Source organism: Micropterus salmoides, unplaced genomic scaffold (assembly GCF_014851395.1).
Source record: "Micropterus salmoides isolate LMB-PRFRI ecotype aquatic unplaced genomic scaffold, ASM1485139v1 Ms_hic_scaffold_12, whole genome shotgun sequence".
Lineage (NCBI taxonomy): Eukaryota > Metazoa > Chordata > Actinopteri > Centrarchiformes > Centrarchidae > Micropterus > Micropterus salmoides.
Window position 1 is genome coordinate 19,090,088 of NW_024040263.1, and position 27,820 is coordinate 19,117,907.

Sequence of the window (27,820 nt, forward strand, 5' to 3'; positions counted from 1 at the left end):
CTCGATCCAGTTATCATCGCATATTACACTCAGCTTCTAAGAAACAGATATGATGACCAAGTAAATAGCAGACCCCCCCCCTCAATACTCAAGTTTTGTCTCTAACTTTTTTAAATACATCCAATGCAATACAAAAAGAGACTTTTAAATGCTTTATTTTCTTCTAACGTTGAAAGCCTTAAGTATCAGGCTACACACGTGAGATGTTGTCTGTAAAGAGGGTGCAGATGATTGGTACTAAATGTAGGGTGGACAGGTTGGAGCTGTGTGTAGTACAGGTCACCCATGTATTTCAATTTCCTTATGCACTAAAGCAGAGCCACAATTACAAGCTGTGCTTTACCATAAATCATGATGTAAATATCTGAAAGTGACAACAGGGCCCTTTTCTGGTGCCGGAGGCAGGAGTGGTGTTCTGCTTTCTCCTGCCAGTCCGGCATTTATTTGAACAGAGAGGGATGGTAGATGACTAGGACCGGCCTTGATACTATCATCAGTCCTCAAACCTTGCACAGGCTTACATCTTCCAGGTATTGGGGAAAATCTGGGAGGTCCTAAGATGAGTACCAGGGAGAAAAACTAAATGATTGAACTTCACTTTTATTTTACTTTACACAAGTACAAACAGTACAGAGCACTGCCTTTCCCTGGTGGTTCACTAAACAGAATTAAACCCAAAAAAGCATTAAACGATCTGAAAGCCCAAGAGCTAGAGATCATTTTTGACTCTCATTAATGCTCACCAGGTTTCACACATAAGTATGCCTACATAACTTATGAGAACTACAGGCTGCATTAAAAATATTTACTCTACTTAACAAACATAAGTATTTTACACTGGCGAAGATAGCAAAGGAAAATAAAAAGTTTACAACTCCACAGATTTGTTATGGAAGAGTTTTGTTTTGACACATATCACATAACAGGATATGGTGGAAGCTGAGAGTTTTTAGCAGCTATAGTGCCATAGAAAGAAGCTGGAAGGCAGGTGAAGTTCTGCACACCCTGCAAACTCAGTGATTAGCTTTCTTTGGTAGCAGTCTGTCTCTGGCAAGATGGCCGCCAGGGTGCAGCCACAGTGTTTGCAGGTCCTGTGTGTCTGCCACAAAAATATATCAAAAACCCTTGGATTTTGCCATGCTTGTCTGGTCTTCTCCTTTCCTTCTACCTCCTCTTGAGTTTAACATGTCCAAGGAAAATGGATAACTTAACTCAAAGCAAAGAGGAGCCAACATCTTCTGTATGCAAGAATCCTGGATTGTGGACATGCTAGGCCAAGATCAAACAGCATCTAGATCATTCCCTGGGGTTGTGAATCTTTTGATGATAATACTTCTGGCTGGTGATGTTGAGCAAAATCCTGGACCTGTTTTAAGTCCTGTGTTACAGCTACAGCTGTTCCCTGGGCTAACGCCACCTCTGCTACCTGGGCTACAGCAACTCTCTGGGCTAATACCACCACTGCTACCTGGGCTACATCAGCTCCCTGGGTTAATACCACCTCTGCTACCTGGGCTACATCAGCTCCCTGGGTTAATACCACCTCTGCTACCTGGGTTGCAGCAGCTCCCTGGACTAATACCACCAAGGCTAACGGAGCTACAGCAGCTCTCTGGGCTAACACCACCACTGCAGGACCCTATAACAACTGAGCTTAGTATGTCACCACAACCCATCATACCCATGTGTACAGAAAGGAAAACATCGATCGTGTAAGTTATTCCAGACTCTTAATCAAGCCAGGACTATATGGGATCCACAGTGTGAAAACAAAGAGCTCTTAGGTGGCCATCTGAACATACGCAGTATGGCCCCTAAGAGGGAACAATTAGAGCATCTTCTCATTAACTCAAATGTAGATTTCTTAGGGCTTTCAGAAAGTGGTATCATTACAAGGCTACAATGTCTTTTGAAAGGATAGGCATCAAGGAAAGGGGTGAGGGGTGTTACTGTATATGAAGGACTCTTTAAAATGTACACAAATAATGTGGCCTAATGAAATACCAATTGAATGTGTTGGAGTTAAAGTGTCACTCTCAGCAGAAATGTCATTTACTGTTCTATGTCTTTATCGTCCGCCTTCAGCAAAAGTAGATTTTTATGATCAACTTAAAGCACTTCTGAGTTTTTGTGACTTTAATAATGAGGTTATTCTAATGGGATACTTAAATGTAAATTGGGACAACAAAAGTGACAGAAAGAAACTGAAAGAAATTACAGATAAATTTGGACTAACAAATGGATTTGATACCAATCTTCTGAAGCATTATAAATCTTGTATCTTGGTGCCTGTGACCCATCTTATTAATTTATCAATCACGCAGGCAGTCATCCCCTTGAGTTGGAAGGTGGCAAATGTCATACCAATATATAAATTATAAATTGGTGATTAATTAGACCCTGCTTTGAGTTGAATATAATTTAATTTGATTTATTGTTTGTTTTTGTTTTCTTCAGTATTGAACTTTTGATGGCATGTGGAAAGAAACTGGTTTCACCAAAGTTGCGTGAGGGTCAGGACCTGAGTGGCTTTATGATTCACAAGGTATTCAGATCAAAGGTGGTGTACATTCGGCCATCAAGCAATCTTCCATTTCCGGTAAGCTATTTAAAAATAATATGATGCAGTTTCTGTCTCAATTAGAGGATACAGTTTTGGGTTTAACCCTAACATTTAAATACATATTTTTTTTGTTGAATTTTAGTTTGACAGCACAGATTCAGAGGACAGTTGTGTGGAGGTTGACATCAGCATCTAGTAACCACAACACTTCTACTGCCAGTCAGACCTGTGGTCGTATAACTACGAGGGCCAGGAGAAATCAAATCACACAAGAAGTTCACAAGAAGGACCAGAGCTAACCAGCCCTCTGCATCACAGCAAGATACCCGTGATACCATGACTGCTAACCAACCCTCTGCAGCACAGCAAGCGACCCGTGATCTCACCACCATAGCTAACCAGCCCTCTGCATCACAGCAAGCATCCAGTGTCATTCACTTAGATAGTGTTACCACAGAGGACCAGACTCCATCAACTAGCAATGACGATTATGCTGCCTACCTTTCGATCATGACTTCCATCTCGGACCTTTCATCTGATGATGAGGAATTAAACCAGGCTGTGATGGTCATGAGTGGGTGTGGGCTCTCTCTCTCTCTCTCTCTCACACTCACACACACACACACACACACATTATTGACTTTATTTTTGTCTTTAGAAAGTATTTTTCGGAGGTGTAATGAAACTTTTTCGACAGCGTTATTTATTTTGGGTTTTAAATGTGTGTAGTAGAAAAAAGAAAATCGAGCAAAATTCTGATTATATTGATTGATTTTGCTTTTTACAAGCATATGGATGATCTCATTACCTTTGAAGGTATTTGGTGTTGCAATGAGGCATTGTGCTCTGTATTTGAAGGTGACTTGTTTTTTGCACATTTATTGTGAGTTGGGGCTGCTCTTAATATTTATGCATATTGTAATGTAAATATACTGTGAAATGATTTTGTAATAAAAGTTTGTTAAAAATCTCTCTCTCTCTGGTTTTCTATTTAGTTTGGTTTTCTTTGGTTGGACTGTTGCGTTGTGGTATTTGTCTTGTTTGCATGCTACAACACCTTCACACATACATCCATGCAACCATCATCCTGCCAGATACTACTGAAACCACAGACTACATACCTAGTTTGAAATACTTCTTAATTTGGTTAATTTTGTTTAAATAAACGTATAGTTAAACTTTTACCATGGTGTGTCTCCCTTTTGTTGTGGCCTCCTGAGCCAGGTCATAACAAGACTATAATGGTCAGTTTTGAGAGTCATGTGTAAGTAGGTGGTTAATATGACATTGATTTAATCAGTGCAGTCATTTCAGATACAGTGGTAAGAAAGTCAGTGAACTCAGAATTATCTGGTTTTCTACATGAATTGGTAATAAAGTAAATAAAGTATAGGCAAATACATTGTCTTTAAGCTAAGAATGCAAAATATTATAATATTCAATACTTTGATGCTGGCCGGGCCATTGATATAAGTCTTGTCCATGGCGGTCCTCCACCAGGATTCATTGCACCAATGCTGTTTTCTCGTCTAGTTGGGTGCAATTCCTCCATAAAGCCTGTCTTGGAAGACAGGGCGATACAGACCTACCTGAGAAGGTTAAAAAGGTAAATATGATCTAAATATACACTCAGGTTCCTGTTTCACCTCACTAAAACTTATGTAGGCTAAAAGAATCCTATGTTCATGACATTTTTAATGTTCAGGTTTTGATCTGTTTTAGAGGCGTTCATTCACCTGCTGTTACTGAAATGTATTGTTAGTCTGATAGTTGTTTCTATTATTTTTTCGGCCCCATTCATTTCAATGATGGAAAGCTAAATAACAAAAACACCTCTGTATAATGCAATACAGTTTAAAAGCACCAAAACATGCAGATCTCAGAATGATCATACAGTAGAATCAATACCTAAACAGTTTTGTGGTGGTGTTTTCTAGCAGAAAAACAAGTCAAGTAAATCAAGTAAAACCTGCCGAATTTTTACACATTGTTTGCATTCTTGCTTATTGAACTATGCTTAAGTTAATTGTTTCTATTGTGTGGTGTTTTAAGGTGTCCGAATGCACGTCTTTGGATGAACTGTTACATGCCACTGAACCACTGCAAGATTACCTGGCAAATGCTGGGTGTCTCAGGCCAGTGAAATCCATTGAATACAGAGACCTGCTGCTTCAAGATATTCTCATGTTTCAGGTGGCCCACAGAGTCTGCGGGGCATTTGAAAGGTTTGTGTAATAATACAGAAACCAAATAAGCAGCATTTTATTTAAAGTACAACAAAACATTTGCACATGTACTCTGTATTTTTAATTAAAAGCCACTGTGTATTCTAAAGTCAACTCAAAGAAAACCAGGTTCCAAACAACACATTACTATTGTGAAGTATGCTGTAAAATAAGCTATTTGCACACATTTCAATAACAATTTTCACCATTGAGGCATATTACGCAAAATGTTAAACAACAATAACTTCAATGTAGTTTTTCTCCTGGTTCTTCTGATTGCTAGCTTTTTTGGACTTAACTGGATTTAAAATTAAGTTTGGCAAGTCTTAAAAGATTTATTTTGGTTTCTCAAATCAAACATAACATATTACATATTTTGCCATCCTAGATGTCATTGTAAGTTTTGCTGGAATCTTGATTTAATAGCTTTTATTCTGCGTTTGGTCAAACATTATATGTCTCTTAATGTGTCTCATTTTCATAGATTCAGGGAGGGACTAAAGACCCTTGGTGTCCTGGATGCAATCTGCATGCATCCGGACAGTTTTAGATTAATGTGTCACGAACCATCCCCACTCACTGCTGACTTAATGGATCACCTTTTCCACATCCGGCTGTCTGCTGTGGGAAGCAACAAGAGAAGGGCAGAGGAACGTGTTGTTCCCTTCTGGTGAGATTACCTGCAGGATGTTGAAGGTAAATATTGCCGCTTGTAGATATGGAACTGTCTCTTTTGTTTTTGTGTACAAATACTGGGTTAGGAGAAAATACTTGGAGTACTAATTGTAATGAAAATTTATTATTCTCAGAACATGAATAAAAATGATTTTGGTTTTTCCACTAACCTTTGCTTTAGTTCAACTTTCTGGCTAATTTGTCAACTTCTGTTCCTTCCTGTATTTTCTCTTGTTTCCTTTCTTTCCTTTTTCCCCTTTTTTAATTTATTCTTACTTTACTCTTTACTCTTTACTTTTTACTCTTTATATTTTGCTCATCTTCCCTTCCTCTATCTTCTTTACTCTAAGTTTCTTTTTGCAGTTTGTCCTGTATAGAATTGTCTTTCCATTACATACCTTTTGGAACATTTTATACGCTGTTTTTTTTCACTCAGTCTCTCCTTACCTCCTTTTTATCTGGTGCTTTCCTTTTTCTGTTTCTTTGTCTTTCATTCCTTTTTTTGGAGCTTTCTATATGGTACTTTTACCTTTTACTGGTATAATTGCTGTAAACTCTCATTGTTCTCTTTGGTGTGTGCTTGCTTGTTTTTGTGTGTGTTAGAGAAAGAGGGACCATCAAAGCTAACAGGTAACAGGTGCAAGTGTCATCCCTCCAGTTGGCTTCTCCCCTCAACCATCAATTGATTTCCTGCATGATCAGTCTGTCAGCTCCAGACGTCATTTGCCTATGGCAAACACCTGCATCAACTGCCTTAAGTTGCTACTGCTTGACACGTATGAGGATTTTAGGGAGACTATGGACTTTGCAGTAGGTAATACACAGGGTTTTGGTAGAGAATAATGGAGGAAACAATGCTGTTGAGGATGTTTCAGTTATATTAACAAATGAGCTACTGTTTGTTTGTGTTTGTTTAAAAAAATATTGCATTTAACTAACTAACTATTACAGTTTGAAAATTGAATTGGCTTTTTCAGTGATAAGCCAGAACTTTTTTTTGTTTTGTTTTTCAAACCAATGCATTCATATAAAATTCATAAAATTTCCTTTATCCTTCAGATTCCTTTTTGTTCAACTAAATAAAATAACGTGACTAATGCTGAGTAGTTGGGAGTTTTTTTAGTTTGTTATTTGTGAAAATTAATGCCATGGATAATGATATGAAAACAAATTAAAATGTTAGTTTTCAAATGTTAGCCATTGTGAACTGTTTAGCACTTTTCATAAAAGCGCTATATAAATTCAGACATTAACAATTTATCTTTTACAAAACATCCAACAGGGTTCTGGCACTCAAGAAGCTTACTGTTCGCTAATAAAATTTACCAGGCCTAAAAATAATTGTATGCCATGGTTACTGTCATCAATTAGTGGGTCTATTGTTTCTTGAATTCTGTTCATGGTATGATCTATAATAAAGTCATTTACTGGAACAACAATGTTGTTTTCAGTCTCTAACTGTACAGGGGTGTCCTCATTGATTTCCAAGGTATCATTTCCTGCAAAAATGTCCTGAATTGCACCAGCTTCTGCACTGTTAAGAACCCCTCTGTGCCACAGTTGAAGAGGTGTTTGTCCTCCCATCGTAGATAATCCATGGTTGTTCCACTGATTTTGGAATTCTGCAGCTGCCCTTTGAACTCTTGGCAAGTAGATGTAATGTAGACAAAACATATGGAGTTCGTCTGTAGAATCCAGTATGCCCTCATTTTCCATGACAGTGAAGAGGTTACTGAAGTGGAATGAGACAACTCTGTTTAGCTCTGCCCACAGCCGTTCTATCCTCTGATTGTGGACACTGCGTCCAGTAATGACACTGCCTCTATTCAACCCCCTTCTCTCCAGCATATACCGGGCAACCCCTGTGTTGTCCATACCATGGTCACAGCGTACTCTTGAGGGAAGGCCAAAGCTCTGTACACCAGTACAAAACAGTTCCGATACACTTGATGCCCTGTTGTTATTGATTCTAATACTTTTACTTCAGTAACATTTTGAATGCAGAACTTGAGTATTTTTACACTGGTGTAAGTACTTTTACTTAAGGTAAACATCTCAGTACTACCTCCACCACTGTAATGAAATACATTACTTTATTACCACTGAGTGTATTTACAGAAACCAAACTTGATGTAATATCACAAAATACTCACCATAATTGATTGGGAGTTTGAACATTATAAATTCTTCTTCGAATTGCATGTCGGCGACTGAAGGCCTGTCCAGTTGGGTCAAGGCGTTGCAGGCAACGTCTCACACGCCAACGCTGAATTCTGATGTTGCGTGTTCGAAGGCTTCCTAGTACATACCTTTCTCCTGCATTTGGAGTGGTTTGCAGAATCCCACTAACAATGTCAGTCAAGGTCTCATCAGATATTGCTGTATAAGTTAGTGGTCCAATTTGAAGTTGCTGTCTGAGTCTGTGTCCTCCTGCTGATTCCAAAGCATACAGCTATTCTTTGCCAACTCATTCCAAGGGACAAACAGTAGGTAATTTGTTCATATAGTATATTGTATTGAGGCCGACCAGGATGACCAGTTGTGATTGTTGGTAGTACACTTGAAGTAAACATATCCCTTCGTCTCATTTCCACTGATCTTGTGTTTTCATATAAATTTATGATGGAACAAAAACCATGTATACAGTGCTTCCAGGGTACCTAAACTTCCATGACTGTCACTCCCTTCTAACCGCTCGCTATTTGACAGGAAGAAAGAAACTGTCCATGTATCCATTAAGCTCACAGAAGTGTCTTTCCAAAATCATGCTGTCATGTCCCATACTGTCACATTCCCTTACAATGTTCTGAACACATCTCATTGTATTAGTGAAAAAAATAGTAATGTCCTCCTCATTAGATGTCTATGAAGATTCTCAGTCATCCAGGTCATAGTTATCCAACGAAGGTTAAAATGAAGGGCAACTGGACTTGGTTGCCCTTCATTTTAACCTTCGTTGGGTCCTCCTCATTACCATTTAGTCAAACAAACAAACTGGACGGTCAGTGGTCGTTACCTCTGGCTGGATGAAGTCTGAGCTCCTGATTTTACGCATAGCCTAATCCATGTGCTACTGCAGGTTTAGGCTCTCCGCAGTGCCGTGCAACTTTCTAAATTCTTCCATCTCACAAAGAAAATAAAGTCAGGTTGAAACAGTGTAGAGAGGCTGAATGAAAATTACCCGAACCTTTTAATCCGTGAATGATTCGTTAATATCACCAGGTTCCAGTTTGGGTTCGGGAGGCAAATAACATCTCCACATTTAAAAGTAGGCTTAAGACTTTCCTCTGTGATAAAGCTTATAGTTAGGGCTGGCTCAGGTGAGTCCTGAACCATCCCTTAGTTATGTTGCTATAGGCCTAGACTGTCGGGGGATTTCCCATGATGCACTGAGCTTCTCTCTCCTCTACTTTCTCTCCCTCTATATGCAACCTCATCCCATTAATGCATGTTACTAACTCGACTTCTTCTCTTTCCCGTAGTCTTGTGCTTTCTCGTCCCTCTCCTCTCTCCTCCTATCACTTCCTGCAGGTGTTTCTGGCTCTGGAGCTGTGGAGTCTGGATCTGTGGTTGTGGGTCACCTGCTGCCCCTGTGTTCCTGTTCGTCACCCTCTGCTACAATTATTGTTACAACTACTAGTCCTATTGTTATTATAATCATCAACAATATGATTATTAGAACTACTATAAATATCTGTACCATTTTTCATTCAGTCTATAGCAACATTACCTTTACTGTCTGTACATCTGTGTGTATATTGTGTAGGCTGCCTCCCTCCCCTCTCTCTCCTTCCATCACTCTTTCTCTTTCTCTCTGTTCCTCTCTTGCCCTCTCTCTCTCTCCCTCCCAACCAGTCGAGGCAGATTGCCACCCACCCTGAGCCATGGTTCTGCTCAAGGTTTCTGCCAGCGGAGAGAAACACCAGCAGCAAGTCCCAGCCTGGCAGCAAACGCGCCGTGCAGGCTACCGTGCACCCGCCAATAAAAGTCCGCCCTCCCCCCAACTGCTGGAAAAATTAAGGCCGTCCACGCCAGCTGACATCCCCCATGCACAGCACGCCCCCAGGCTGCCGTGCAACGCCTGCCAAACCAGCAACGAGGCAAAATCAAATAGCTCAGCTGCATGCCACCACCAACCCACCCACCCGTCAAGGGCCGAGAACTCCAGGCATAAGCCCAGAATAAACCGGAACACAACCCTGCCCCGCACCCACATTCCACATCCTGAAAACTAACTTTATACTTCAGTCTCCAGAGGAGTCTGACAACTGTCCAACAGAGAAATGGGGAAGCATGGATCCGAGGCCAATGAAGCAAACCAGGGACGCAAACCGGTCCCTCCAAGCCAACGAGGAAATGCCTCCCCTGGACTCCAATGCACAAACTAAATGCCCAGCAGCCATCCAGAGACCCTGCACAGGGAAGGAGAAAAAAACAAACAAAACAAAAAAAACCCACAATGCATCAAGATGCATCGACAATCGCCCTACAATCCCATCGCAGCCCTCCAAATCGCAACCGGATCAACCCGCGCAGCGCCCAGAGACCCCCACCCCTAGTAGCCTGGGCACCCCGCAACCCCCCCAAAGCACAAAGGACCCCATACCGCATGTCCCGGGGAAAGCTGCGACCCGTCCCGAGGCAGAAAACAGCAGAAAGCCGTGCTGGGAAGCTCCCCGCCACCAGGGAGCTATAGCGCGGGAGAACCAGGCCGACAGTCCCCCAGCCCAGCCAGAGGCATTCCCCCCCAGAGTGCAGGCAGAGCCAGCAACCCCCGAACCTCGTGAACCCGAGGCTGGTCCCGTCCCCGGACGGGGGCCCAGCACCCCCAGTCAACCACCCCCAAGAAAATGGGCCAAAACCCACCCGACAACATGTGCCCCGGGGACTCCTGAATGCCCCCACTGTGAGAGAGCCTGAAGAGGGCCCTGGCGAGGAGAGGTTTCTGCCTCTTAAAAGGAAGCTTTTCCTTGCCTCCGTCGCCTAGTGCTTGCTCTTTGTGGGAACTGCTGGGTTTCTGTAAATATCATCACAGAGTACAGTCTAGATCTGCTCTTTGATGAAAAGCGCTCTGAGATAACTGTTGTTGTGATTTTGGCGCTATATCAATAAAATTTAATTGAACTGAATATGATACAGATTGAGTTTTTTTGTGTTTGGATTCAGAAACCAAAAATGGAAATATGGCTCTGTTTTTCCTTTTCTTCGTTTTTGGAATGAAACGAAAAAACATGTTTTCCCATTTGTTCGTTTTCTGGTTCAAACAAAAAACAAACTATCAAAAGCCAAGCGAAAGTAACTGGTGAAACATTAAAAATAAAAGTGGGCCATTGTGTACTTCGTTTTTCGCTTTAAACCAAAAACGGACATCATGAGGTCTATTCCTTTTTTGGAAGCAGGAGTGAAGTGTTAAAAATTAAACTTAAAACTAAAACTAGGTGTGAAAAAACATTTTAGTTGAATGAAATAAACATAACAAGTAATAAAAAATGCAAAACTAACTCTGGCTGCTAGGGAAAATGGAACATTTGTAAGACCATAATGGTGACCTGTAGCTTTAGCTTAAGATTACATGAGCTGGTGTGATAACCTATGTATTAGGATAGCAATTATATATTTTAGTTATTATTTTTTAATTTATATTTCAGTTTTGAAACATTTATTTATACTAACCAAAACGGTTCTTACTTGTCACCCAGTAGCATTGCTACAACTAGGATGGCAATTACTGAGTTTGAAGCCATAGGATGTGCAGAACTTCATCTGCCTTCTAGTTGCTCTTTAAATTACACTATTTCTGTTAAAAACTCTCTCAGATTCCACAATCTACTGTTAGCCCTTCTGTGACAAAAAAAAAAAACACTCAAAAGAAGTTGTATACTTTTTATTTTCCTTTTGCAATTGTAAACCTTTAAATTCACCAGTGTAATATATTGTATTATGTTAGTTAATTAGGTTAAATATTTTAAATGCAGCCTGTTGTTCTCATTGTTATGTAGGCCTATGTGTGAAACCTGGTGTCAGGATTTCTTAAAGAGAACCCAGAAGCAGACCGGAGACAGAGAGCAGTTCAGGATGTTTATTACAGGGAACAATGGGTGGATGGTAAGCAGGGTTAGAGAGGGTGGCAGGCAGGCAGGGAACTTGAGCTGAGGTCCGAGAGGTGGGTGCTGACGGGCAGGCAGAGTGGCAAGGGTTGGGTCCAGGGTTCACAGAACCGATGGCTGGTGTAGAGGACTAGAGACAGAGAGAAACAAGATTAACAAGGATCAGAACGACAGACTAACTCAACTAAGCAAGTTAACTTGAAGTTTGGCTGGTGCAAGTGCATACACAAATGACACAACAATCCAGCGGCGACTGGATTGCTGGAGGCAGTATAAGAAGGCTGAGGAGATTGCTTGATGAAGAGCAGGTGAGTGTTCAGGGATGGGGAGCAGGTGAGTGAGTAAACCAGATCCGAGGACACGCCTCCTCTCGCTGACTGTGCAGGGAAAGGGAGGGAGAACACAGACAGACAACACAAAAAACTAAAACACAGCAAGCATCCCGCAATTGCACAAAAAGAGGAAAACAAACTAAAGTCATGCATACACATACCAATTAATGCTCAAATCCGATTATTTTGTTTGCCATTATCGTTTAAATGTGGCCCATATCAGACTTCAGTGTGAACTGTCCACGGCCTGAAAATGACCTTCATGCGCAGAAGAACACGACATTACGCAGCAGCACGCTATCGTACAAAGTAAACAAGGAGTCATGGAGGCTAGCTCCGGTTAGCTTATACTTGGTAACCCTCTCAATTTTCTCCGGAGACTCCCATTTTTCATTATCCTCTCACGGGTCATGGGTATTGGCTTAAAATAGTCATTCTGCTTGTTTTCTCTGCTTCACAATTTAAATCCCAAATGGGGTTGGGCACTAGGATGCTGAGGGAGGCTGCGATTCATCGCTGCTCTGTCAAGCTGCCAAGCGATGTTAGGGCCCCTGTCCACCCAAGTGTTTTTTACCAGCTGAAAATGCCACCTGCTCTTCTGAAAACGCCTGGCTGGGAGCACTAGGGTGCGCTTTGGAGGCGCAGCATTTTTTTCAGCTGAGACGCTTTGGTTGCTATGATACATAATATGCTTGGAGGTGATGTGCTGCAAGTAGGCTATATTTTACTGAATTTATAAGTCAACAGAAAGTATGGTAGACCTAGGTCTACTTGCTCTGGCCCTTGCTCTGCATGAAGAGAAGGCTGAAACATTCAATTCAAGTTTTATTTATATAGCGCCAAATCACAACAACAGTTATCTCACAGCACTTTTCATAAAAGAGCAGGTCTAGACCGTACTCTGTGATGTTATTTACAGAAATCCAACAGTTCCCACCAAGAGCAAGCACTAGGCGACAGAGGCAAGGAAAAACTTCCTTTTAAGAGGCAGAAACCTCGAGCAGAACCATGGCTCAGGGTGGGTTTGCCATCTGCCTCGACCGGTTGGGGTGAAGGAGAGAGAGAGAGAAAGAGAGAGAGATAAAGGGCGAGAGAGAGAGGCAAGAGAGAAACAGAAGGAGAGAGTGATGGAAGGAGAGAGAGGGGAGGGAGGCAGCCTACACAATATACACACAGAGGTACAGACAGTAAAGGTGATGTTGCTATAGCCTAAATGAAAAATGGTACAGACATATATACAGTAATGTTTATGATAATAATCGTAATGTTAATGATTACAATAACAATAGGACTAGTAACAATAATGGAAGGACTAGGAACATGTAGAGCGAAGGGACAGGCTGGCAAGGAAATAACTCAGCGAGGAGGCACATTGTTTTATTTGAGACCTGAGATGGCTCGGTGTAGTGTTTGTCCCGTCCCATTGCAATCAATTGACAAAAGATGCTGGCCTCAGGAAAAATATGCTTTGGTGGACAAAGGCCCTTAGGCCCCGATCAGACAGAATGCGTTTTTTGCAGTGATAGGCGCCTTTTCAAAATTGTTTTCTACTGAGAGCATTCTGCTAATGCTCCCTGGGTTCCTCGCGTTTTGGGCGCCTGCTCTGCCTTGCATTTTTGATGTAGTGCTCTAAGAGCACAAAGTTGAAAAAAATTCAAATCCAATCAAATGAATGGAACAAACCGTCCCCGACTCATCCTAGAGACTTAAACCGACCATCATTAAGACGAAGCTGCTGGACCAGCAGTGTCTCCCTTTTGTGACGGTCTCATCTACCCACACGGATCTCCGTTTCCCTGTCTCCTGCGTGACTGAACACCTCTCACCCTCAAATAATGCCAGAGCAAGCGCTCTCCATTTGTCTATTTTATTAAAGCAGATATTTTAGCAACAAAAGACACAGACCTGTGAGCTCTGATCAAGTTTCTGCTAACATAACAGTTATTACTTAGGAGCAAACCAAAGATTACAGATCGCTGGTGCTATAGGCTAATCTTTGATTAGACTGACGCAGCGCATTGCTCTCTTCTAAATTCAACCAAAAAAGGCATTGCTGTGTGCCTCACGTTTTCAAACCTGCAAAGCGCTTTCTGTCTGATCCAGGCCTTACTACCCACACACAGACAGCGACACACAGACATAGTGAAGGAAGATTGATTCAGGGTAGTGAGTGATACAAAGTGAAACTGTAAGTTGCTGAGGTAAAGGAGAGGGGATATTTTAGTTGGCTGTGAAAAACTCTAGTGTGAACACCATTAATATTACCTCTCTCTACTAGCCTATTTCAAAACAATATTACAATAAACACAGCAATCAATTGGTTGGTCTTACAGAACGAACGCAATGTGTTTCTATAGATGGTCTTAAATCAGACTTTTTAGAGATTTCCAAGGGTGTTCCTCAAGGTTCGATTTTAGCCTCTATTGCTAAACTGCACCTTTATGCGGATGATACTGTGATATATTCAGTTGCCCCTTCACTGAACCAAGCCATAAATGACCTTCAGTTAGCCTTTCAACAGCTTCAAGTCTTACTACATGGCCTCAAGTTAGTGCTAAATACTAAGAAAACCAAATTTATGACGTTTTCAAGGGCTCGTTTCCAATCCCCAGATAATATAACTATTAACACACTAAATGGGGACTTAATTGAAAATGTTTCATCATATAAGTATTTGGGTTTTTGGCTGGACAACAAACTTTCTTTCAAAGTTCATGTTGAAAATCTTGTAAAAAAGCTGAAACTAAGGGGGTTTTACTTTAGAAATAAGGCTTGTTTTAACATGATAGCCAGAAAAAAACTTGTGCAGGCTACCTTTTTAAATGTTTTGGACTATGGTGATGTTGTCTACATGCATGCTGCTTCTAGTACTCTCCACCTTTTAGACTCTGTGTACTATAGTGCTTTGCGCTTTTTAACTCTGATTCCCGTACTCATCATTGTACACTGTATGAACTGGTAGGCTGGCCATAACTAAGTCTACGTAGACAACTTCATTTGCATATTTTTCTATACAAGGCCATGTTGGGTAAACTCCCGGCATATTTATGTAATCTCCTCAAGCAGAATTCCAGCAGTTTTCATCTCTGAATTCATCTCTATTGAAATGGCATATCCTTCAATTCATTGACCAGATGGATACTGAAGATATTTTAGGAAAAAGAGAGGCAGGAGATTGGCAAGGCAGCTGATTCTCAGATCAGTAGTGGTCTACAGATCTAACGAAATGCGGGGTGTTTTGTTTTCTTCTAACAACATGCATTTGTTAGCAGGTCTAGGCACCAAGGCATAAACTAAATTATTTCATGATATGTATTATATTTGCTATATTCTGACCAACTTAACTTTCTGCATTTAGTGGCTGTAATAAATTAATTAAATATCTAGATCAGGGGTATTCAATTAGAATTCAAAGAGGTCCAGTTTCTAATTTCCTGATGCAAAGGTCCAGAACATCAAAACGACTAACTTGTGTTATCATTCAGTACCATAACGTATAGTTGTATCAACATATGTTTTTAGTCAGTTTTCACATCAAACTGGAGGGATAATAAATAATAACTAGTCTAATAATAAATTCTAAATTTAAGTAAACTAAAATAAAGTGCCTAATTTTTAGAAAAAATGAAATAAAAAAGTGTAGCTTGAAGTGATGAAGTGTAGTCTTAACCAATAAACACTCAACACATCATAACAAATGAACAGCTGTAAGCTCGGCCGAAAAAGAGCTTCAAAAAGGCTCTTCAGAAACCAATGGGTGACGTCACGGACACTACATCCATTATACAGTCTATGTCCCCATCACACTCAGCCTCTCGTGGTTCAAGTGTAACACCTGTCCACCCAGAAACACAGGTGAGCAAAAGGACCCGACTGTCCTCTGTACTTTGACTGCCAACTACTACTTTTCCTTTCTAAAACAACATTTATTCCCTTTGTTCTGAGTTGTTATAGTAGAAGCCTTGTTGATAGTGCACTTGTAGCAGAACAAGCAGAGCAGCATGTTCTCACAGTGACCCTTCTTGCAGATTTCATCAGCAAACAATATACACTTGTCGTTAAGTGCCGGCAAAGAAGGACAAATCTCTTCTCAGTAACTGTGGCTCTTCCCATTATGTTACGTAACATTTAATGAGGACAGTGTACCAATCTAAGGAGTGACTACTAATGTAAACATTAGGAACTCACAACTTATTTGGACATCTAAGTCCAAAGGTCCTTAAATGAAGTCCAACAATAATATTTTCTTTATTATATATTATATATTAAGATAGAATTTCAGTGCAAATGCAGAAATATGTTATAAAGTTGTATAGTTAGTTATGTAATATCTACCATGGTAGGCGGGCAGACTGTGTAGGAGTCCTTCATTGAGACCTTGCCAGACCTTGTTTGGACAGGAAGTTGGCGGAGAAGACAAGGCAGAGTTTAATCCATACATAATATAATACATAACACATACAGTAGATGCAGAGTATGACATAATGATCACCATTTGGTGGACACTTTTACCCAAATGCATGCCCTGGTATACCCAACAGAAACTGAACCACCTCTGTTGGAGTTAGCACAAAGCATTTACAAATATAAAATATAGTGCAATCAATATGCTCACAATTTTCACAGTATAATCTCAGCAACTTTTTAATAGTAAAAGTAACCAGAATCATAACATATTCAACACACTGAGCTACAAACCCACAAATAACTGTAGCACATGTACAGAATTGTATGACTTGGTTAAAGGTGTGTTAATGTACGGTGCACTGTAATTCCTTTATGCATATTTTTGTTTTGTTTTTAATTAATGGATTAATTAAGCCAATACGGTCCAGTAGTGTGCATCATTACCGTAACAATTACCATCTCCTGCATTATTTATCCTATTATACACATGTGCATCTACTGTTTGTTAATAAATTACAATATATTTCCTGTATGTGGCCTATGGGATGGGCGTGTTCATCATGGAGTGTAGAGAGATGCAGGTCACACCTCCAGTTACAGCCACCTCCAGCCCCTGCCTGAAGCCTCTTCTATCAATCTGTAGCGGTCCAACTCTCCAGCTACAACCTTTGCTAGCTAGGTGAACAACCTCACTCCACCTGCAACCTCCTGCACCATCAACTTTTAGCCTTTTCGACATGGCTACACCTTTAATTATACCTTTCCTGGAACACCTTTCCTGGGAGGCAGTCCTTCTTTTTATGGAAATAACTGAACTTAAGAAACAATCTCTGCTCTGTCTATGAAGATTCTCAGTCATCCAGGTCATAGTTATCCAACGAAGGTTAAAGTCAAGGGCAACTGGATTTGGTTGAAGATACTGGAAGACATTTCGTCCCTCATCCAAAGGACTTCTTCAGTTCTGACTGACTGGCAGGGAAACTCAGCTATTTAACCTCAGTGGGGTCGTTTGCCAGGGTCATCGATACTACTGGTTCGTTAGTGTTCCTGGTTGCTGTAACGTCGTTACAGTCGTTAGGACTACCAGTGGTCAAGACTGAACGACCATCGTTGGTATCTTCACCTGAGGCCAATAGGTTACGTTTGTTGAGTTTTCTGGGAAGTGATGAAAGGACAGCATTGTAAGTGGGGGATAAGTGGTGGCGTAGACCCCCTCCTCTGTTCAATGACGGCTTCTCGACCCGGGTGTAGATGGCTTCCTTGGCACCTCTTTCAGACCATCCATCTTCTCTGTCTAAAATGTGCACCTGGTGGTCCTCAAACGAGTGTCCTCTGCTCTCCTGATTATGCATATTATGAATGTGAGGATGGGTATGAACCAATCAACAAGCTATTTTGGGGCATTTCTGAATGACCGATGCCCTTCCATCTTAGTTCCACCACCATCCGTTATTCCACAAGTAGATCAATGGAGTTCTGAAGGATGCAGAGATGTTCCACCTGAGACTGTAGTGCCTTACATTTCCAATCATGCTGCCTTAAAAAGACTGCCAACTTGCTCTATTACTGTGACTCATACTGGTTCTATTGTCACGGTTCTGGCCTGTTGGTGTTTTATGTTTTCAGTGTTTCCTGTTTTATTCCTTGTTCTGTACCTGGTGTCATTGTCTGGCTTTACTTCCTGTCTTTGTGTTTCTAGGTTGATTGTTGGCACCTACCTTAATGTGTTTCACCTATGTCTGGTTATGTCCACCCCCCTTAGATATTTAATTCTCTGTCTCACTATTGTCAAGTTGCCAGTTCATTGTTTCATCCAGAGTTGTTTCCAGTGTCCCATGTTTCACCACTTTTCCTTGTGCTTCTCTTGTTGTATTGATTTATGCTTTCAGTTTGGAGTTATGGACAACCAGCTTTTTGTTTCTGGATTACTTTGCTTTGCCTTGGACTGCTTCACCTGCTTTGTAAGTACACTGGTTCAAATAAACATCACTACTATACCTGCTCCTCTCCTGTGTCTGAATCTGACCCCTGTGTCTTGTGTCTGCACCAAGGCAGACCAAAACAGAATGAAGTGTATATGTGATGTGTGTGCAAAGACAGTGAAATACTTTGGCAACACCGCAAACTTCACTAAACATCTGAGATTAAGTCTGCCACAATAATAGGATGATGTTATGAAGCGGCAGTACTGAGCAGGATATTTTTATAATAATTAAAGAATATGACAGTAGTTTGATGTCTTGTCATTATGCAGCTATTACCGTATTTTCCGCACTATAGGGCGCAAAGGAATATAATGCGCACTGTCAATGAATGGTCTATTTTTGAACTTTTTTCATATATAAGGCGCATTAAGGCATTAAGCGAAACAAAACAGTCATATAAGTCAGTCAAACTTTATTAAGGTGCAGGTACACCGTGAACAAGTCACCAGTTCATCACAGAGAACATAGAGACGAACAACCATTCACACGTACGGACAATTTACTGTCACCAATTCATGCAGATACAGGGATGTGTTCAACACACGCACACACACACGTTAAATCAAACATTAGCGTATCACAATAACTCTCAACATTGTTCAGTTATAACATGTAAAATACAACACAATACACTCACTTTTTCACCCTTTTTAACCCTAACCCTCACTTTTTCAGCTCATTCCTCATCCACAAACCCCTCAAAGTTAAACAGTTGGGCGATCACGGTGTCCAGCATGCCCGGATCCCTCTCGTCATTATCCGAGTCAGTGTCGTTGCTGTTAGCTGGCAGTTCAGTGATGATTCCGGCCTTCGTGAAAGCTCGGACTACAGTTGAGACTGATAGCTAAGCCCAGGCATCCACGATCCATTGGCCATCTCGCGTTGTTCCCGCGGAAACTCTGTGTGGTCTTCTTTACTTGGCGCAGGTCATCTTCTTGCTTCCTCCACTTCCGTACCATTGATTCATTAATGTTGAATTCTCTCACTGTTGCTCTATTCCCGTGTTCTACTGCGTGAGTGATAGCCTTGAGTTTAAAGTCTGCGTTGTAAGCATGTCTCTTGACAGGTGCCATTTTGGGGTCACACTGTAATATTATGGTGAAGCACAGTAGGCCTACTGTATGTATTACTCCGCGACGCTCATGACTACGAGCGCCATGTGCCACACAAAATCGCTTTGCGGTCATTAAGCACAACTAGTCCATATATAGGGCGCTCCGGATTATAAGGCGCACTGTAGCCTTATAGTTCGAAAAATATGGTATTTTGAATTGGTAAGACTACAGCCTACTCCTTATTTCTCCATTAAATACAGAACAGGAGGGGGGAGGTCACATTAAAATAGAAATTAAATGAGTAAAAAGTATTGGTATCGGCTATACCAGCCTGAGTATTACTTTGTATAGGATCGTATAAGAATTAAGTGGTATCACACATCACTACTATGTAGTTAAACTCAGCTGATAAGGGACACGATCAATCAACGATATATGATGATACGGTGTTGTGGTACAATTCAGTAGCTCTTATCAAATGAAACTGTCCCTTCACTCATGGTTTCAATGGTAAACCACCACAAGAACGACAATTACCAACAAACACACTAGATTCTAAGGAGGCACGCTTTAAAAAACATAAATCATAAAGTAACATTTGTATTTCAAACAAATGGCAAACTTAGCCATTAGCACATTTGAACAAAACTCCCTTCACCCTCATGCATCTTGGGAATTCTGAGGGATGGGCGTAGGCTGCGTGTGCATAGCGGTATGTATGATGTACGCAGGATAAGTGGTTGATGATGGATTGATGGATGGATGGAAGTCCACTGGAAGCCTCTCAGAAGCATTTCTGCAGCGAAGCGTGTAGCTGCCCCACGTTAAATGACTTATTTTTAATTGTCCTTTTTGTGCTTCTACTGCTTCTTCTTCAAAGCTCTCTGTGGATCGCTTTCGTCTCTCATCTTGAAGGGTGCATCTTGAAACTACCACAGGGAGCATTTCAGAATAATAACGTTTTACTTTGCACAAACATTTAGTAGAATGGCTGCTCCGGCAGCAGCGAAGCGAAACTCTGGACTTTCGGAGCGTGTCTGTGGTCATGTAAACTTGGTTAATATGACTTTGTAGCAGGTGGGCCCACGATGAAGCCCCACCCCCACTGTGCTAACAGTCTAGCGCCGCCCCTGCCCACGTTGCTCAATACAATGCAATAATCAACTTACAAGACAATACACAAACATGTTACACTAGACAGACACAAAAAAAGAACAGATATATTAAATCGGAGTGAACGTTGTTTGGCTGGGGCATTGTAAAGTTCGTAGTTCAACACATATCTGTATCTATACTATACTCTATCCTAATAACAGCAACATCAGAAATAAAAATAGTAGCAACAGAGGTCAGTAATAATGCTGTAATAATGTAATAATGCTATGCAATGTTAGCTACATTTATATGAAGTAACATTAAATATCTGCATTTCATTTCTAACTACTTGTTTGGATTGTTACAAATACTTTGCTTTAAAAGTACCAAGCAGTAAGGTAATGAACACAGGTACACATGTACACATAACTGTAATACAACTGCAGCGAATGTGTGAATATTCTATACACACGGGATGACAAACGAAGAAAGAGTAAAAAGCAATGCAACATGAGGTTAGTCTGGTTTTCTGTCATTGATGGTTTTAGCTAGTATGTGTGTCCACTCTTACAACAATGTATTTTCTTGTTTCTTAGATGTTACAATACATCACTATACTCACTCACAAAATATCACTAAACATTGCCATCTTACTGTAATTTTAGTTAACAGATGTTATCTGTTATTAGTCCGAAACTTTATGTTTGCAGGTTATTCTAACAAACTGATAATATTACATTATATTGGATAGATATTGTTGCATCCTTTGTAACTGTCCTTAGTATTCCTGAAAAGACAAGTGCTAGTTTTTGCTATGTGCATCTCTAGAATTGTACTGAAATGTTATGGAGAGGACTGTAACTAATAAACAAGATGTAAAATTATCATAATAATAATCTACTGTCATTTGATTAAATAATACCTGTTAAATTTGTGTAAAGAAAAATGAATTTACAAATCCACTTTCCTATCCTTACTATCATTCTCATGCATGTACAGTAGTGGGTTGAAAACAGGTAACCTTTAGAAATCAGTTAAGAGAACAGTCAACACACTCACTTTTACTGCATTTGGACCACACAGTGATTTGACATCCATGCCACTAGAGGGCACATCACACTTTGGTGGTATAAGGTAGTATCTCGGGCACGCACAGAGGCAGAATAAATCCTCCCGCCATGAAGTTAACACCAGCTCAACATGTGTGTCTGTTTTTTTTTAATCACAGGTCAGTAAATGTGCCATAAATGGAGTGTACCTAATATTATTATATTGTTTTACACTGGTCAGCTTATGAAACGGTGTGCTAGAGAATTTTGTGTAAACAGACTGAGAAGGCTGTATGCTAACAGGCTAATTTTAACGGACCTGTGTCGTGTGGAGACAGGTGTAAAGAATGTTGACCCAAAACAACAGAAACCCACGTAAACTCACTAAATGCACATTAGTCTTTATCTCACTTATTTCATGAAGCTGTTTTTCATGGTTATCTCCTGGTCATGGCCGAAATCAGCTATGAGGTCACTGAGGTCTGGACCTCTGTAATTATATGTAGGCTATAGCCTATCAATAAAATCAGGATCGGTCAGAATGTAATGTTAATTAATGTTCTGTGTTCTTCTCCACATCCAAAAGGTCCTGACAGTCACACTGGAGTAAAGCAGCCGTCCTCCTGATCAATCCTGCGTTCCATTAGAAGTCTAAATTATTTCAAAAGCTAAAAGTTGAATTCTGTTTCCTCTGCAAATTTTCCTCTGTCCTGTCAAGTTCATAACTACAGTTTAAGTATGGCTGCATAAATGTATTTGATGTGACATTACTGCACTCATGGAAACGTTTAAAATCACTGACAGGAGCCTCTCTAATCATTAAAGTAAATTGTTAAAGAAAACTAGTGCTGGGCAACGATTAAAAGTTTTTAATCACAATTAATTTCATAGTTATGCACAAAATTGAATAATGAATTCTAAAGTAGTGTTGCGCACTTTTAACAAATAAGGTGATTTTTACCAGCAGTATTCCCTTTACACAGTAGCAATAAAATATTTCTTGTAAATCTCAACTTTAGCATTAATGTAATCAAATATAATATACAACCAAAGCTATTTAAAACAAGGTACTACAGAGTCTATTTGTCTTGGGGTTTTTTTTTTAACAGGTATCAGCAGAAACTGTTGTGGTGTGGGGACAGAGTGGACCCAAACGCAACATTCTTTATTGAATTCTTTATTGAAGGGGAAAAGGGGTTGGGGGAGTGGAGGTGAGGGAGAGCAGAGCCCTTTAAAGAGAGAGTAGCGTCATCTCCATTCACTCCAATGGACCAATTTTTTTTACAGCAATGGCGGATCATGGAGCGTCTGAATAGTTCCCGGAAGTTAGCAGCAAATGCTAGCTGCGCAGCGGAGCTGCATTAGAAAATGCTATTTGGGACGCACATTTATAAGGTAAGACGTGTCAGAAATGTGATATAAATTATTTGCACAAGTGAATCAAGTTAACATGTGCATTAAAGCTTGCTAGTGGATTTCTCCACAAAATTAGAAGATTTTTGGGACTTTAACGGTTAACAAATTAACAAACAAATTATGATACTGGCAATGGATAAAGTCAGCAATACACCATATAATGTTAAACAGAGGTAGCTTATTAATGTAGTCTACTTTAAAATACGTTCCTGTAATATCACTTCATCCAAACTTGTGGAATTAAAATAACAGATTTCAAAACGTATTTTGGGGGGTGGGGGTGGTATTTGATTTTAGTTAAATACATTAGTAGCACTGTGTATGAATAACAGACTTCAAAGCAAGTCTATTTACTTTTTTTTTTTTTTTTGAGGAGGTACAAGGGACCAGAGATTGAAACTGGTAATGTTAAAAGGAAAGGTTAATTAGGTTAAAATTTTGAGAAATACATGAAAAACCTATTATAAAAGCAATCTTAATTGTAAACATTTATTACATTAAGGCAGTAAGCTCTGCGTGGTGGAGGAGTAGTGATGAAATCATTGTAAGTGCCTATTTTAATATACAATATATAAGGAATCTTACTTTTGGTAGGTGGAGGAGAGGTGTTTTTTGGCTGGATGTTGACTGGCTGCTGGTAGGTGGATAAACATTATTTTGGCTGGTTGCTGGTAGGTGGAGGAGCAGTGTTGTTGGGTTGCTGGATGTTGGATGGCTACTTGTAGGTGGAGGAGCAGTGTGCTTGGCTGGTTGCTGGATGTTGGCTGGCTGCTGGTAGGAGTAATGGTTATTCCAGATGTTTCCATTGCAACAGTCAAGCAGCTTGACAGTACCTTTGTAGCTGTTTGGGGGTTTCCATGTGTTGAAGCTTGGCTACTGTTGTTCTTTTCCTTTTTTTGGATTGGCTCTTGCTTCCAAGAAGGCCATCTTTTAAGTGTTGTTTTTTTCTGTCATTGCGTATTTTTGTTGCTTCTATTCTCAACCGCAGCCATATAATTAAAACAAAAAATAAATAAAACATTCTAATTATGTTTTTTTGTACTCCACAGCATGATGGAAGTCTGCTGGAGAGTGCCTGAGCTTCTTTCTCCAACACACCCACTGCGTTGGGGAGCTCCATGAGGGATGAATCAGTCCTGGCCCAAAATAGTTCCTCAATTTGGTGAATGAAGTCATAGGCTTCTTGGGAGGGACGACAAAAAGCACCTGCCTTGAACTCTTTGAAATTTACTAAGATGCTGTTTTCTCCAGCAGGACTGTCATATTTGTGCTCTGTTGCAATTTTGCATTTTTCACAGATGCTGCCAAACCTGATGACTTTGTGGACAATGTAGCCTGCGAGATGGAAAAGAATACATTTCTCAGTTTTTGTAAGGTTAGGTGCTGCTCTGTTCACTGCCATCAGCTGTTCCACTTTAACTGATGGAGTGATATTTTGCTCCACTGTGTCCAGGAATTCGGCCATAAAGGTGCTGTCATCTTCCTGGTAACTGCCAGACCTGATGGAGGTGAGGAACTGCTCCACAGATATTATTCTCAGTGCATGATGGAACTACACTGCAGTTGGAACAGGACATTTTTAGTTATGTCCAAAGTTACTCTGTGCCCTGTTTTGCAGGTATCCTGGAAGCTCCTCCCATAATTTCCCCAATTCCCTGGGTCTGCTGGCCAGCCTTTAAAAGCCCTGTCTAGCTCGGGCTCTCTCACACACTGCAGCCAGGAGCAGCAGCAGCCACCATTGTTCTTTGTCTGTTTAACTTTGTTTGCAATAAACCTTATTTTGGTCATAATAGATGTTTGTGACTCCTCTATGTTGCCTCCCTTGAGCCAGGGTCGTAACATATTGGGGGCTCGTCCGGGATATTGCATCCGGAGGAGTTTTGTTGTTGTTTTTTTCCCCTAGTTTGTGTGGTTTGGTGTTAGTTTGTGGTGTGCTATTTGATGCTAGCTGTAGGCTGCTCTGTTTCTCCCTCCTGGTGAGTATCTGGTGAGTATAGTGTCTGAGTGCTGTTGACTTGAAATATTCGGTGATCTCCCTGGTGAGTTAGGGAGTGTGCCAGCTGGGCAATGAAATCTGTAATTCCATTGGTGCACTCATTTGTTTTTTTTCTTTTTTCTTTTTGAGATAACTCTGGGTGGAGATATGTTTCTCCAGTGGGGGCAAGCATTTCAGGTCCTTTGCCAAATGGCTGAGGTTCGCTGAAGTTTTGCTTTTAAAGACGCCTCGAGCCCGGCACGTCTCAGAAGATACTCAGGTTTCAGTGTAAGTTAGGCAGGTACCGGTGGGTTTGCTTTAAGTGTTGTCAGTGCACTCAGGGACTTGCTTACTGTGCTCATCAGAGGGTGGTTTTGATAAGTTAGGTGAGTTAAAGGTGCTCTAGTTATCGGGTACCATTGTGGTAATGTGTCCATGATCCTAGCTTTGTGTGGTATGCAGTTTTGTTTGTCAAGTGATTGTGCAACTTGATTTTGTGTAGGCTAGTTCTCCCTGAGTTTGTTGTTGCCTTAGTTATTGATTACCAGCAAGTTCCATTTTTGTAGTGGTAGTTGTTTGGGTAATCTGTGCTACATTAGTAGTTTGATGGGTTGGTTCTAGTCCTACTTTTGTGAGTATGGTTCTGATAGCCATTAGGTAGAGAGAGCATTTCTGATTTAGCTGCTTTTGTAATATTAGACACCTTGTGCTGTGTGTGTATGTTGAGCACTGTTTTCATGTTGAACCTTTCTGTAAAGGCTTCAGGTGCAGTCTTGTTCAGATGTAAGAAAGCTATCAAGTATGGCAACACTTGATGACTTTGTAAGTGCACCTTCAGAGGAGTTGCTTGAGCAACTTACTAAAGATCAGCTTCTAAAACTTGCCAGTTACTATGATATTGAGATTGCCAGTAGTGAGAAATGTTTAAAAGAGAATATTAAGGAGTCTATTAAGACTATCCTAATAGAGCATGGTATCACTGGCAGCTCAAAAAAATATACCGCCTCAAATGTCACAGAGTGCTGTTGAGGTTGAGGGAACTGGCTATACAAGAACTACTAGAAGAAAAGAAGAATGAGAGACAAATAAGATTTAGAAAACTAACATTTTAAAAACTAGCATTTAGAACATGAACGTTTCCTTAAAGACCTGGAATTGCTTCTCTAGTGAGCTCTCCTAAAGAGTCAGATGGGTTTGATGCAGTTAGAAACATTCGATTAGTTCCCCCTTTTGTGGAGAAAGATGTTGAAAAGTACTTTCCTCATTTTGAACGTGTGGCTACAATTTCAAAGTGGCCTAAGCATGCCTGGACTTTACTTTTGCAGAGTGTTTTGGTGGGAAAAGCACATGAAGCTTACTCTGCTTTAAGCCTTGAGGAAAGCAAGGACTATGAGACCGTTAAAGGTGCCATATTGAGAGCCTATGAGCTAGTTCCTGAGGCTTGCTGCCAACGCTTTAGAAGTCTCAATAAGCTTGACAGACAAACTTATGTTGAGTTTGCTAAAGAAAAGGAGACCGTTTTTGGTAGATGGTGTAAGTCCCTGAAAGTAGAAACGAAGGAAGATCTTCGCCAATTAGTTTTGCTTGAGGAATTTATGTTTGTTATGTTAATGTTTGCCAGATGTTGTTTGTACATACCTAAATGAACAGAAAGTGATTACTATCTGTAAAGCTCCTGTGTTGGCAGATGAGTTTATGTTGACGCACAAGCTTGATTTTGATAAAGGACAGGGTGAGCAAAAGGGTGGAGTTGTGTTTCATAGAGCTCGCGCTTTGAAGCACAGTCCCACAGTTTCTGCCCCCTTTGCCAGAAAGTCGGCCATTGGAAACGTTACTTCTGACAGGGTATGTTTCTATTGCAAGAAAACTGGTCATCTTATTGCCGACTGTCCTGTCTTGAACAAGAAACATAACTCTGTTAAGCCTGTAGCCTTAATAAAAACTGTGAACACGGCTGCAATTCCAGTTAACAGCGGGCATCCTACTCGAAAGCCAGAGTTGGTTGGCTCTTTGTCTTTTCTCATGGATGGGTTTTGTCTCTCTTGCTTCTGATCCCACAGCTAAGCGACCTATTAAGATCTGGAGAGACTCTGGAGCTTTTCAGTCGTTGATCCTCCAGGATTTTCTTCAGTTTAATGACAAGTCTGCATTGGGCTCCAATGCTATTGTTCAAGGGTTTGGTGGCGGTTAACTGTCCTTACCCATGCATTATCTTGACCTCCAAACCGCGTTGGTGTCTGGGGAGGTTGTTGTCGCTCTTTGTCCTCATATTCCTATTGAAGGTGTGTCTTTCATTTTAGGAAATGACTTGGCTGGTGGTAGAGTGCTTGCTGCTCCTGAGGTGGTTCCCTTCCCGTTAGCATCTAAAATCCCAGATGAACTTGAGATGCAATTTCCTGATACGTTCTGTTTGTGTTGCTACTCGTGTTATGGCAAAGAAAAACCAAGCCAAAACCTGTGACTTGGAGATTGCATTTTCTAACCCCTTAAAGATGCAGCCAAAACCTCTGACTAAGAGATTGCGCTGTCTGACACCTTCATGGTAAATTTTGAGACATTAGGGTTTGGTACAGTGTTTCCCTCTCGTGAAGAACTAAAAGTGGAACAAGGAAAAGATACAACTTTGATTTCCCTCTTTGAAGAGGCTGTTTCTGAAGATGCAGTTACTGCTGTTTCTTGTGGGTACTTTGTGAATGATGGACTGTTAATGAGAAAGTGGACTTCTCCTAAAATGTCTTGCCATGACGAGTGGAGTAGTGTTTCAGGTTGTCGTTCCTAGGGCTTATCGTTCTTGCAATTGGTTCATGATCATTGTCTTGCGGGTCATATGGACATTTGAGTGAATCTTGATTGATTGTGTTGGTCCACTCCCTCGTACTAAATCAGGTAACCAGTACTTACTGACCATCATGTGTGCTGCTACTCGATTCCCTGAA

The 27,820-nt window shown here is 40.7% G+C and overlaps 3 long non-coding RNA genes across 3 annotated transcripts; 1 reads left to right on the top strand and 2 right to left on the bottom strand.

Moving 5' to 3' along the window:
* Positions 1–1,134: 1,134 nt before the first annotated feature.
* On the top strand, positions 1,135–3,479 carry LOC119898548. The gene is made up of 3 exons (XR_005443589.1): positions 1,135–1,712; positions 2,458–2,599; positions 2,706–3,479. It is a non-coding gene; the product is annotated as an uncharacterized LOC119898548 (long non-coding RNA).
* Positions 3,480–3,854: 375 nt separating this feature from the next.
* Positions 3,855–6,222, bottom strand: LOC119898549. The gene is made up of 3 exons (XR_005443590.1): positions 5,911–6,222; positions 4,676–4,770; positions 3,855–4,152 (listed from the first exon to the last, which is right to left on the bottom strand). It is a non-coding gene; the product is annotated as an uncharacterized LOC119898549 (long non-coding RNA).
* Positions 6,223–11,527: 5,305 nt separating this feature from the next.
* LOC119898550 lies at positions 11,528–12,791 on the bottom strand. Its single transcript, XR_005443591.1, has 2 exons — positions 11,797–12,791; positions 11,528–11,700 (listed from the first exon to the last, which is right to left on the bottom strand). It is a non-coding gene; the product is annotated as an uncharacterized LOC119898550 (long non-coding RNA).
* Positions 12,792–27,820: the final 15,029 nt, after the last annotated feature.